At 39.2% G+C, this 11,377-nt stretch overlaps 1 pseudogene; it reads right to left on the minus strand.

The window, feature by feature from the left end:
• Positions 1–11,019: 11,019 nt before the first annotated feature.
• LOC111825536 lies at positions 11,020–11,095 on the minus strand (annotated as a pseudogene).
• Positions 11,096–11,377: the final 282 nt, after the last annotated feature.

Raw genomic sequence — 11,377 nt, forward strand, 5'->3', positions numbered from 1 at the left:
ACTAAATTTAATTCACCCAAATATTTGAAGATGTAAACACATACACAGGGAAAATAACAAAATGTTAACAGGTTGTAAAAGGATATAAAAGACCATGTTTGTGGTAACAAGAAACTGGAAAAAATTAAAATGATACTTTTCTATGGAATTGTAAAAGAGTTTTGTATGCAAGGAAGGCTTCATGAACTGAATTCTAGGGTGAAGTGAATTCTTCATAGCTAAGCAGAGAGGTTGGTGAATTCAACCTAATTAAAACTGTGGGCTGACCTAAGTGCAAATCAAACCCTAGAAAGAATCAGAATCAACCGCCTTTCCTTCCAACCGTCAAATAAGGAAGGAACTTGTACGGTCCGAGAAATAAATGAAACGACACTGGGCCTTTACACTTAGTCTTGGAACTAAAATAAAAAACCCCAAGATATTAAATGAAGCAAGAAAATATGATGCACAATGAAGAGAAAACTTAATGGTGAAATATTGAACTGTTTTTCCTCAGATCAAAAAAGAGGTACTGATGTCTGCGCTCACCACTTCTATTGTACAAGAGGTCCCAGTGCAATAAAGCAAGGAAAATGCATAAGTAAAGTTGGCAAAGAAAAAAATTAAGTTTTTATCTTTGGAAGACAATATGATGCTATACATGGATAACACAAAGGAATCTACAAAGAGAAAAGAAGAAGAAGAACTAATAAATGACTTCAGCTAGTTCATAGATTACAAAGTCAATGTACAAAAGTCAGCTTTGTATAATAGCAATGAATAATTGAACAAAAAAATTTTAATGCAATACTAGTTACAGTAGCCTAAAAGCATAAAACATTTAGGAATATACTTAACAAAAGCTTACATGTTCTCTGCACCATTGAGAACAAAACATTTCTGAGAGGAAAGAAAAAAACTAAGAAAATGAAGAGTAATCTGACAGTCATTGGAAGACTCAATATATTTAAGATGTCAGTTCATCCCAAATTGGTATATAAATTTAATTAAATATCAGTCAAAACAGCCAGATGTTTGTATAAGAGATGGTACAAATGATTTGGAAAACTGGCAGTTTCTTATAAATTTAAACATACCCTAGTGTATGACTCAGTCATCCCAATCCTCAGTATCAAAGATGACCATAAAAAATGTACAAAATGATGTACAAAAATGTTTATAGTAACTTAATAGCCAATAGTTGGAAACAACCCAAATCTCTATAAAAGGAAAATAGATAAAGAAATGGTGTATATTCATACAATGAAATAAAAATTTTAAGATATATATGACAAAATGGATAAATATCAAAAACATTGTATTGCATGAGAAGCCAGAAATAAAAGAGAACATGTGCTGTGATTCCATTTATATGAAGTTCAAAGCAGGCAAAATAAACTATGGTAATAAAAATCAGAACAGTGTGTGTGTGTGTGTATGTGTCTGTGTGTGCAAAGGGGAGCATGGCGGGGTGGCAACGAGGGACAGAAGGAAGAGGGGTGGGATCCAAGGGTCCAAGGGAACCTTTTTCTGTAAAGGAAATATTCTCTTTCTTGTTGGGGATGGAGTAAATGGATTTATAAGTTTGTCAAAACTCCTTAGATTGTGTACACTTACAACCTGTACATTTCACTGTGTATAGGTTATACTTGAATAAAATATTGTAAGATGTGTTTGGCGGCCATGTAGCTCTTTTACTCATATTTCCTCAAGAGTGACCCTGCTGGGAGGCCTGTGGTCAGCACACAGCCTGCACCACAGCCCCTTCAGAATGCACCGCAGCATTGGAGCTGACAGGTTCTGTCGGCCATGCCAGCCAGTGACTTAACATGACATGGATATCAGAGCCTGGCCATGTCTGCCCATGAGGCTCTCCAAGGGCAGTCTTCGTCCTAGAGCTCCCCTTTAGGACTGGCCACCCTGGTTTTCAGAGATGCACTGGTCTGAGGCTTTTCCTATCCAACTGGCCTTGCTTTCCCCCCTCTCTTTTCTTAAATTTCAGACCAGTTCCATGGTCTGAAAGCTTTCCTAGCCTACTTCTGCTGTCTCACCTTTGTCTTTCACAGACATTACCCTCAGTAATATTTCTCTCTCTCTCTCTCTCTCTCTCTCTCTCTCTCTCTCTCTCTCTCTCTCTTTCTCTCTCTTTACCCGGGGATATTTTTTCATTGATTTTTAGGGAGAGTGGAAGAGAGAGGGAAAGAGAGAGAAACATCTATCTGAGAGAAACACATTAATTGGTTGCCTACTGTACAGTCCAACCAGGGCCTGGGCTGGGGAGGAGCCTGCAACCAAGGTACATGCCCTTGATTGGAATTGAACCTGGGATCCTTTCAGGCCAACACTCTATCCACTGAGCCAAACAGGCCAGCACAATAATCTCTTGTATGACCCAAGCTGTCAATCTTAGCTTTTGACCCAAGCTGTCAATGTAAAAAATCGGATACAAATTAGACCAAATATATGTCATAGCAATACATTTAAATTGGCTTAATTCCAGAAATGTTTTTTTTTCTTCTTAGAAAGAAATAACACTTGGTACTTTTACACTGTTTGCAGCAGGCCCATCTAAAACAAATCCTATATAATAAAAGGCTAATATGCAAATCGACCGAATGGAGGAACAACTGGTCGCTATGATTAGCACCGACCACCAGGGGGCAGACGCTCAATGCAGGAGCTGCCCCCTGGTGGTCAGTACACTCCCACAGGGGGAGCTACACTCAGCCAGTAGCTGGGCTCACAGCTGGTGAGCGCAGTGATGGTGGCTGGAGCCTCTCCCACCTCTGAGCAACGGGGAGCGGTTCTAAGCTGCCAGCTGGATATCCCCTATGAGGTCCCGGACTGTGAGAGGGCACAGGCCAGGCTGAAGGACCCCCCCCCCACTCCAAGTGCACGAATGTTGTGCACTGGGCCTCTAGTATATTAATAGTTGAATATAAAGTTGTGAACAAAGGCAAACAGAAACCAGGAGTTATGGTCTTAAGATCAGATTAGGAGAAATTCAAGCTAAAACACATTAAGAAGAGGAAATACTCATTTTGAACGCATGAAGAGACATTTCAAATATAGGTGACTTTAAAGGCAACCTTAGGATGAAGACAGAGGACATTTCCCCTGGAAACAAATATTTGAACATGTGAATCGCTCTGTAGTTAATTTAATTTAGTAAACCTATGTGGATGAGCCAAAAATATGAATATATTTAGTATAGTCCTGGATCCAGCTCCTGCTTCAAAAAGTTATTTTCTTTAATAACCAAAATATATGTTCTGTCTGAAAAGCTTTATAACATCTGGTTTAAATAGTTACACATAATAATTTCCAAAGTAATTCAAACCCATTCCCTAGCATTTATCTCAGTTGAAGCTCTATAAATTTATCTCTGTGGTTATTAATGTCTCTCTCAACATACAATGGGATTTATGAGGGCAGGAACATTATGTGTTGGTTGGTTTACTTGTACTTATCATTGTATCCTCTGCATTGTAAACAGTGTTAGCCTAGTAGGTATTCAAGAATTCTTATGAATAAGTAAATGAAGGATAGGACACAATAATATTTATGTAATCCCTTATGAAGGACTACAACTACATTTATTCCTTCTAGATGGTAGTCTTCTGGAGGTAGAGAGATGCTTTGCTCATTCATTGATTCATCTATTCATTCAACAAATATTTACATGGCAGACACTATACTAGGCATAGAATAACAAGTGATAACAAGAATAGATATAGTCCCTGTTCTTGAGGAGCTCACAGCCTGGTAGGTAACTACTTGGGTACTTAACACTTCTATCTCTAATATTTAAAGTACAACTAATTATACATTTGTAATAATACCATATCAAAGAGCTCTTTTTTTATTTGACCTCCACAGCAATGTTGTCTCCATTTTTTAAAAAAAATATATTTTATTGATTTTTTACAGAGAAGAAGGGAGAGGATAGAGAGCCAGAAACATCAATGAGAGAGAAACATCGATCAGCTGCCTCCTGCACGCCCCCCACTGGGGATGTGCCCGCAACCAAGGCACATGCCCTTGACCGGAATCGAACCTGGGACCCCTGAGTCCGCAGGCCGATGCTCTACCCACTGAGCCAAACCGGTTCGGCTGTTGTCTCCATTTTACAGAAAAAAAAAACACAGATATAAAACAGTTATGCTTTGCATAGATTAGTTCATTCATTTAAGAAATTTTTTATTGAGTGCCTACTGTGTTTCAGGAACTTTTCTAAGAGCAGAAAACCACAAAGAACAGAACAGAAAAGGACCCTTCTAGGAGGAGGTGGCAAACAATGAACAAGTAAATAAGATACATTTTAATAGTGGTGTTACAGAAGAAATACATTGAATGATGCAATAGAAAGTGACTATAGAGAGGGAATTCAGGGAAGGACTCTCTGAGGAGGTGCCAACTGAAACCAAACAGTGAAGCGTTAGATAGTCCAACCATTTAAAGAATCATTGGAAAGCCTTCAAAGGGAGTACCAAGTCCAGGTAATGCGCAGGAAATTAACTTGGCATATTCAAGGGGAAAAAAGGAAGACTGGCGTAACTGAGGCAACGGGTTACACGCTGAGATAAGATTCAGAAAGGTCCCAGTCAGATCTCGTAGGGTCTTACAGGCCAGGGATTCTGTTCTTCAGGTATTGAGAAGCCAATGGAGAATTTATACAATTTACTTAGCATGGGTACTTACAGATGAGGATTCCTTGGCATTAAGTATAAAATAAGTGAATTGTGCTTAAATTTGATTTCAAAGAAAACATGAAAGTGATTGTCTTACAATCAGCTGGGAGTTTCCCTTAGGGCTTAGGCCATTGGATCACTCTGGAAACACTAAAGGTGGTCAGTCTTCTTCAGAGGAGTGTGTGTGTGTGTGTGTGTGTGTGTGTGTGTGTGTGTGTGTGTGTGTGGCGGGGGTGCAAAAGGGGGGTAAAAAGGGTGGTAATGCCTAGGAGACACTGAGGGTATCCAGTAGTATATTTTTGGTCTATCCATTACATTTCTATTTAATGCTGTTAGCTTTGTTGGGCATACCATTTTTATTGGGTTTTGGTTTCTGGCTTATATATTCCATGTTTAGTCATTTTCACCATTGCTGTAACTGAGTCGTTTCAACAGATTGTGTTGAATGAAAATGCATTTGCAGCTGTTCTTTCTTTCTGGGGCACTGCCTTTGGGTATCCAGGCTGCTTCACCTGAGAACCTTCCATAAAGACTTTCTGTTGTAGCCATGATATTTGATTTTTTTTGATGCCAAGACTCTATTCCCCTTTTCCAAGGACACCCTGATTTGCTCTTTTCAAATTAAATCTCCCTTGTGTGTAGTATTGACACGATGGAAATCCAAGTGCTTGGTTTGCTCCGGCAAAAGAAACCAAATAAGTTACTTGTCTCTTCTTTCCAAATGCTTTCTCTGACCTTCCCCAGTATTATCAAGAGTGAGGTAAGAGTGAGATAAGAGACTTAAACATGGCTAACCAGTTGTTCTCCTGGGACACTGACTCTTGAATGACGTAATGCAAAGAGAGAAGAAACGGTAGTTCTTATCTCAGCAGTCATGGCCACACAGTTCCGGAAGACCTTCTTGAGTTGTCTGTTTTCACTTTTTCCAGCCTTGTTTTTCAGTTCTCCCATAGAACCTTGGAGCTACTTATTTTATTATATTTTCTTTTGACTTAAGTAAGCCAGGTTTGGTTTTTGTTACTAAAGAATCCTAAATTATACGTAAGTCATACTAAGGCAGTGATGGCGAACCTTTTGAGCTCGGTGTGTCAACATTTTGAAAAACCCTAACTTAACTCTGGTGCCGTGTCACATATAGAAATTTTTTGATATTTGCAACCATAGTAAAACAAAGACTTATATTTTTGATATTTATTTTATATATTTAAATGCCATTTAACAAAGAAAAATCAACCAAAACAATGAGTTCGCGTGTCACCTCTGACACACGTGTCATAGGTTCGCCATCACTGTACTAGCGTCTTCCCTAACTTTTCATTCCCACAAATAAATCTTCTAGGGAAATAAATCCTACCAGGTAAATAGATAGCTAAGCTGATAATAAATATTAATCATGATTTTAATAGTAGAAGATAGTATTCTTGCCAGATACTGTTTTCATTGTCATAAGAAATGCTTTAATGGAAGAAATGTTTTGGTAATAATGTGGTAGGGTCTTACCCAAAAGTTGCTCAGGGACCATCCTGAACAATATTCCTTACACTTCTAAGACAACAGACATAGTGTTCACAGTTGACACTTTTGGCAGGAGCCAAAAGAACAAAGAGAAAGGATGCAGAGAGATGAAGAGGGCAGGAATTTGTTCTAAATCTGTACTCCCTAAAAACACCTTAAAGCTTTTGTAAACTTTATTTAACTTAATACAGCTTCTTCTCTTATACAGTTTATATTTGTGTTTTTTCTCTGAATGCTTTTTAAGATTCCCCAAAAATAAGTAGAGATGATACAATACAGTTTTATACTTTGTAAGATCATGTTGTGATAAGGTTTAACAGTTCTTATGAATAGTATAAAAAAGTCTTTAGATTAAATTTTTCTTTAATTTCTTTAAAGGTTAATAAAACAAGCATTTTTAAAACCGAATAGAACTTTATTAAGCCTTAAAGCATTAAAATCAGGGAGTACTATTTAAGAATAAGGTTATTTCCTAATAGTATTACTTTGTCTAAAGATAAAATACTTTCTTTGAAAAGATTAATGTGGCCCCGGTGAGGTTGAAACGGCCCCGGTGTGGTAGGGACGGCCCCGGTGAGGTTGAAACGGCCCCGGTGTGGTAGGGACAACCCCGGTGAGGTTGAAACGCCCCGGTGAGGTCAGGACGGCCCCTGTGAGGTTGAAACAGCCCCCGTGAGGTAGGGACAGCCCCGGTGAGGTTGAAACGGCCCTGGTGAGGCTCAGATGGCCCTGGTGAGGTTGAGACTACTCCAGTGAGCTTGGGACAAATAAAGGGGACCAGTATAGACTGATGAACAGGGGTAGATACAGAAGCAGAGCAACATTGAACAGAATGTCAAACTACAGTGGGAAACCTGGGGAGGGTTTGGGGGGGGGATTAAGAGATCAACTGAAGGACTTATATGCATGCATATAAGATTAACCAATGGACACAAGACACGGGGTGGGGGGGGGGCGGGGGGGTAGGGGCCCGGGGGAAATGTCAAGGGGGGGAAAAAAGGAGACATATGTAATACTCTTTGTAATACTTTAAGAAATAAAAATTATTAAAATATAAAAAAAAATAAAATAAAATAAAAAATAAATAAATAAATAAAAATAAAAAAAGAAATAATGACAGAAAACTTCCCTACCTGGTGAAAGAAATAGACTTACAAGGGCAGAGAATCCCAAACAAGAGGAACCCAAAGAGACCCACACCAAGACACATTTTAATTAAAATGCCAAGAATTAAAGACAAAAAGAGAATCTTTAAAGCAGCCAGAGAAGAACAGTCAGTTACCTACAAAGGAGTGCCCATACGACTGTCAGCTGATTTCTCAACAGATACTTTGCAGGCCAGAAGGGAATAATTCTGACAAGAAATATTCAAAGTGATGAATAGCAAGATTACTCTACCCAACAAAGCTATCATTTAGAATTGAAGGTCAGATAAAGAGCTTCACAGACAAGAAAAAGCTGAAGGAGTTCATCACCACCAAACCAGTATTACATGAAATGTTGAGGGGTATTCTTTAAGAAGAGGAAGAAGAAGAAGGGGGCCGGGGAGAGGAGAATCAAAAATAGGAATAATAAAATCGCAATACATACATATCTATCAACAACTGAATTTAAAAGTCAAATGAACAAGAAATCTGATGGACAAAATAAACTGATGAATAAAATAGAACCAGAGGCATGGAAACATAGAACAGACTAACGAATCTCAGAGAGAAGGGGAGAGGAGCAAGGAGAGATTAATTAAAGATCTTATATGCATACTAGAGGCCCGATGCACGAAATTCGTGCAAGGGGCTTGGCCCTCGCAGTCGCGGCTTCGTCAGGAAAGTCGTCCAGATGGTCATTCTGCTGTTTAGCTGTTCTGTCTAATTAGCATATTATGCTTTTATTATTACAGATATGTATGACCTATGAATACAGACAGTAGGGTGGTGAAGCCCTGGGGTGGGGTGGGGTGGGACCCAGGTGAAGAGGGCAATGGGAGGAAAAAGGGGGACATTTGTAATACTCTCAACAATAAAGATTAAAAAAACAAACAGTTGGAGAATACAGCTGTTGCCAAAGAAGAAAATAAAAATGTCATAAAGCTCAAAAAAAAAAAATGAAAAGATTAATGTGTTTATTTTGGCTTACATTTTTTTTAAAAATATATTTTATTGATTTTTTACAGAGAGGAAGGGAGAGAGATAGAGAGTTAGAAACATCGATGAGAGAGAAACATCGATCAGCCGCCTCCTGCACATCTCCTACTGGGGATGTGCCCGCAACCCAGGTACATGCCCTTGACCGGAATCGAACCTGGGACCCCTCAGTCCGCAGGCTCTATCCACTGAGCCAAACCGGTTTCGGCTTACATTTTCTTTTATTAATTTTTGGTCTCTGGTTAGTGTATCTCATAGTCATTTATTTCAAACCATCCCTTAAATAGTAAATAATGAATTGTTTTAAGACTTATAGTCTATAAGTTGGAATTGAATTATTATTTGCAGCTGTTTTGCTTTGTTTCAATGAAATGTAAGCAGCATTTTAAATTTCTATGACACTATAATTTTTGGCTTTCTCTAGCATAAATGCACTAAATAATCTTAATATTTATGCCTTATATATTTAGCCTCATTTGTTTGCTATTTGTAAAAAAACTCTATTCTTCATTTTGATTAGCTAGTTCCAATCATCCTCATAAGCATAAGTCAACTCTTTTCTTAACTAGTAGGTCTCCTAAAAATATTCCAGGTTAAACCTTCCTGTCTCTAAAAGTCATTTAACACAGAATCATGGGTTCCCTTGTGACACTGGTTTTTGTTGTCTTATTATTCAGCACTCCACTATTTTCCCCTCAACTCAGTTGCAAATTCCCTGAAACCAGGGAATGAGGCAGTATGACCAAGTATTTAGAATCATGGACTTTTTAGTTGGAATGCCTTGGGTGAATCCCTGCTCTATCACTATTTCCCTGTGGGCACGTCACTTAATTTCTCTAAATAGTTTCCTCTTCTGCTTAAAAATACTCTACAATAAATGTTTGCTCTTATTTTTAAAAAATAATGGTATCATTTATATAGCACCTTAGCACAATTTATTGGATTTAATCCTGATAACATTCTATTAAATATACTAGAGGCCCAGTGCACGAATTCATGCATGGGTGGGATCCCTCAGCAAGGCCTGCAGGGATTGGGCCAAAACCGGCAGTCCAATGCCGCCTACCGTTCCTGCCTGCTGCTCTGGCTTATCCCAGCCCATTTAGTCCTGATCGGAGAGGCTTGCGCTGCAGTGGTGCTTGCCAGCCGTGAACCCTGCGTCTGGTGCCCATCCAAAAGGGGGGGGCGGGGGGACCCAGGATGAGATCAGCCCTCCGGGCAAGCAGTGGGATGCCCTTGCCGGCCTGGGATCCAGATCTGTCCTGCTGACATTCACGCTGGTTGTCGGGAGCCACCTGGAGGCCGCTTTTATATTGTTTCTTCCTTGCGGAGCATCTAGGAGAGGAAGCTGCAGCGGTGCCCAAGGCCAACTTCCAAGAGGCCTGCCGTGCTGTTGGGATTGTGCTGGCACTGCTGGTCCATCACTGCCTGGCCCATTCTCTGGATATTGGACCTGCCGGACTACTGAGGGAGTGAGAGGCTGCTGCCAGGCTGGTGGGCCACTGGGACAGGTGGGTCAGCTGAGTGGCATTCCGCTGTGGGAGCACACTGACCACCAGGAGGCAGCTCCTGTGTTGAGCATCTGCCCCCTGGTGGTCAGTGCGCATCATAGCGACCAGTCGGGTTGTTCAGTTGTTCGGTCGTTCTGTCGCTTAGGCTTTTATATATGTAGATGTTATCATCCTCATTTTATAGATAAAGACCTTGTTCTTAAAGAAACTAAGAGCTTGCAGGAGATAATATTGCAAGAAGTGGAGCCAAGTGCCCAGATGGTGTGGCTCAGTGGTTGAGTGTCAACCCATGAACCAGGAGGTCATGGTTTGATTCCCTGTTAGGGCACATGCCCGGGTCATGGGTTCAATCCCCAGGAGGGGGTATGCAGGAGGCAGCCGATCAATGATTCTCATCACTGATGTTTCTATTTTTCTCTCCCTCTTCCTTCCTCTCTCTGAAATCAATAATAATAACAACAACAATAATAAACATATTTTTAAAAAAATCACATACACACAAAAAGAGGTGCAGCCAAGGCTTGAATTTAAGACCACTCACTCAAACTTTGCATACAGATAGTACTAAATTAGGTGATTGATGAGTTGTCTCTTGCTTGCAATCTTTCCTACTTAAGCTTTTTTACTTGAAGACAACTGTTCATTTCTTTGAATTTCTCCCTGTTCATTTATCTTCAAACTTCCCCTCTTCTCACCTCAAGAATTTTAAGAACAGGAGAGAGTTAATTATGTATTAGCTACCATTTCACTAAATCTAATCAAACTTTGAAATTTCCTGCTTGACTTGCAAAGTCAGTCTCGATTTATTTTGTACTTTCCAACCTCATCTTCTCTTGATCACCTTTCTGTGACTGCATAGCTGAGTCACCCTTTCATGTTCACTGCTCCATCACTCACTTCCTTTCTTCCCCTCAAGCCATTACATCTGTCCTTCCTTACAAAATATGTTTCTTGTTGGTTGAATCTGTTTTTAATTCAAGTCTTCAATCATCCTTCATTGCTTGGAGTACTTACAGCTTGTCCGAAGGCCCATTTGTAATTTTACCCCTTTACTTTAGATTTCTTCTTCTCTCTGTCTCTTTTTTTTTCTTTGAAGAATCTTGTCCTATTAATCTTATAGCATTATTTCTTTATCTATTGCTTGTTCAAACTTCACTATTTTTTCTACACTCACTATAGCGGAATGAGTTGGAAGTTATCTGTTAATAATCATACCTATATACTACACTTGATCTTAGCCAAAAGGCCGAGAAGCGATAATCACACCTATATAGAGTTCACTCTATAAATACTACATGGATTAAATTAAATTTTTTTTTACCTCTGCTTCTTTTTATAAATCTAAATTTTTTAAAAAAACACTAGAATTTTGTTTTGTTTAAAAGAGGATGGAATTTCAGGAGTAGGTAACATTTGGTAAGATAAAAATTTATATGAAAACGTAGGTAGACTAAAATCCTACATCAAAATAAATATGTAGATATTTAATATAAGGTCAGTATCTATAAAAGACCTGAAGTATTTTTTTCTCTGTGTTGAT

The sequence above is a fragment of the Myotis lucifugus genome, unplaced genomic scaffold (genome assembly GCF_000147115.1).
Source record: "Myotis lucifugus unplaced genomic scaffold, Myoluc2.0 scaffold_30, whole genome shotgun sequence".
NCBI lineage: Eukaryota > Metazoa > Chordata > Mammalia > Chiroptera > Vespertilionidae > Myotis > Myotis lucifugus.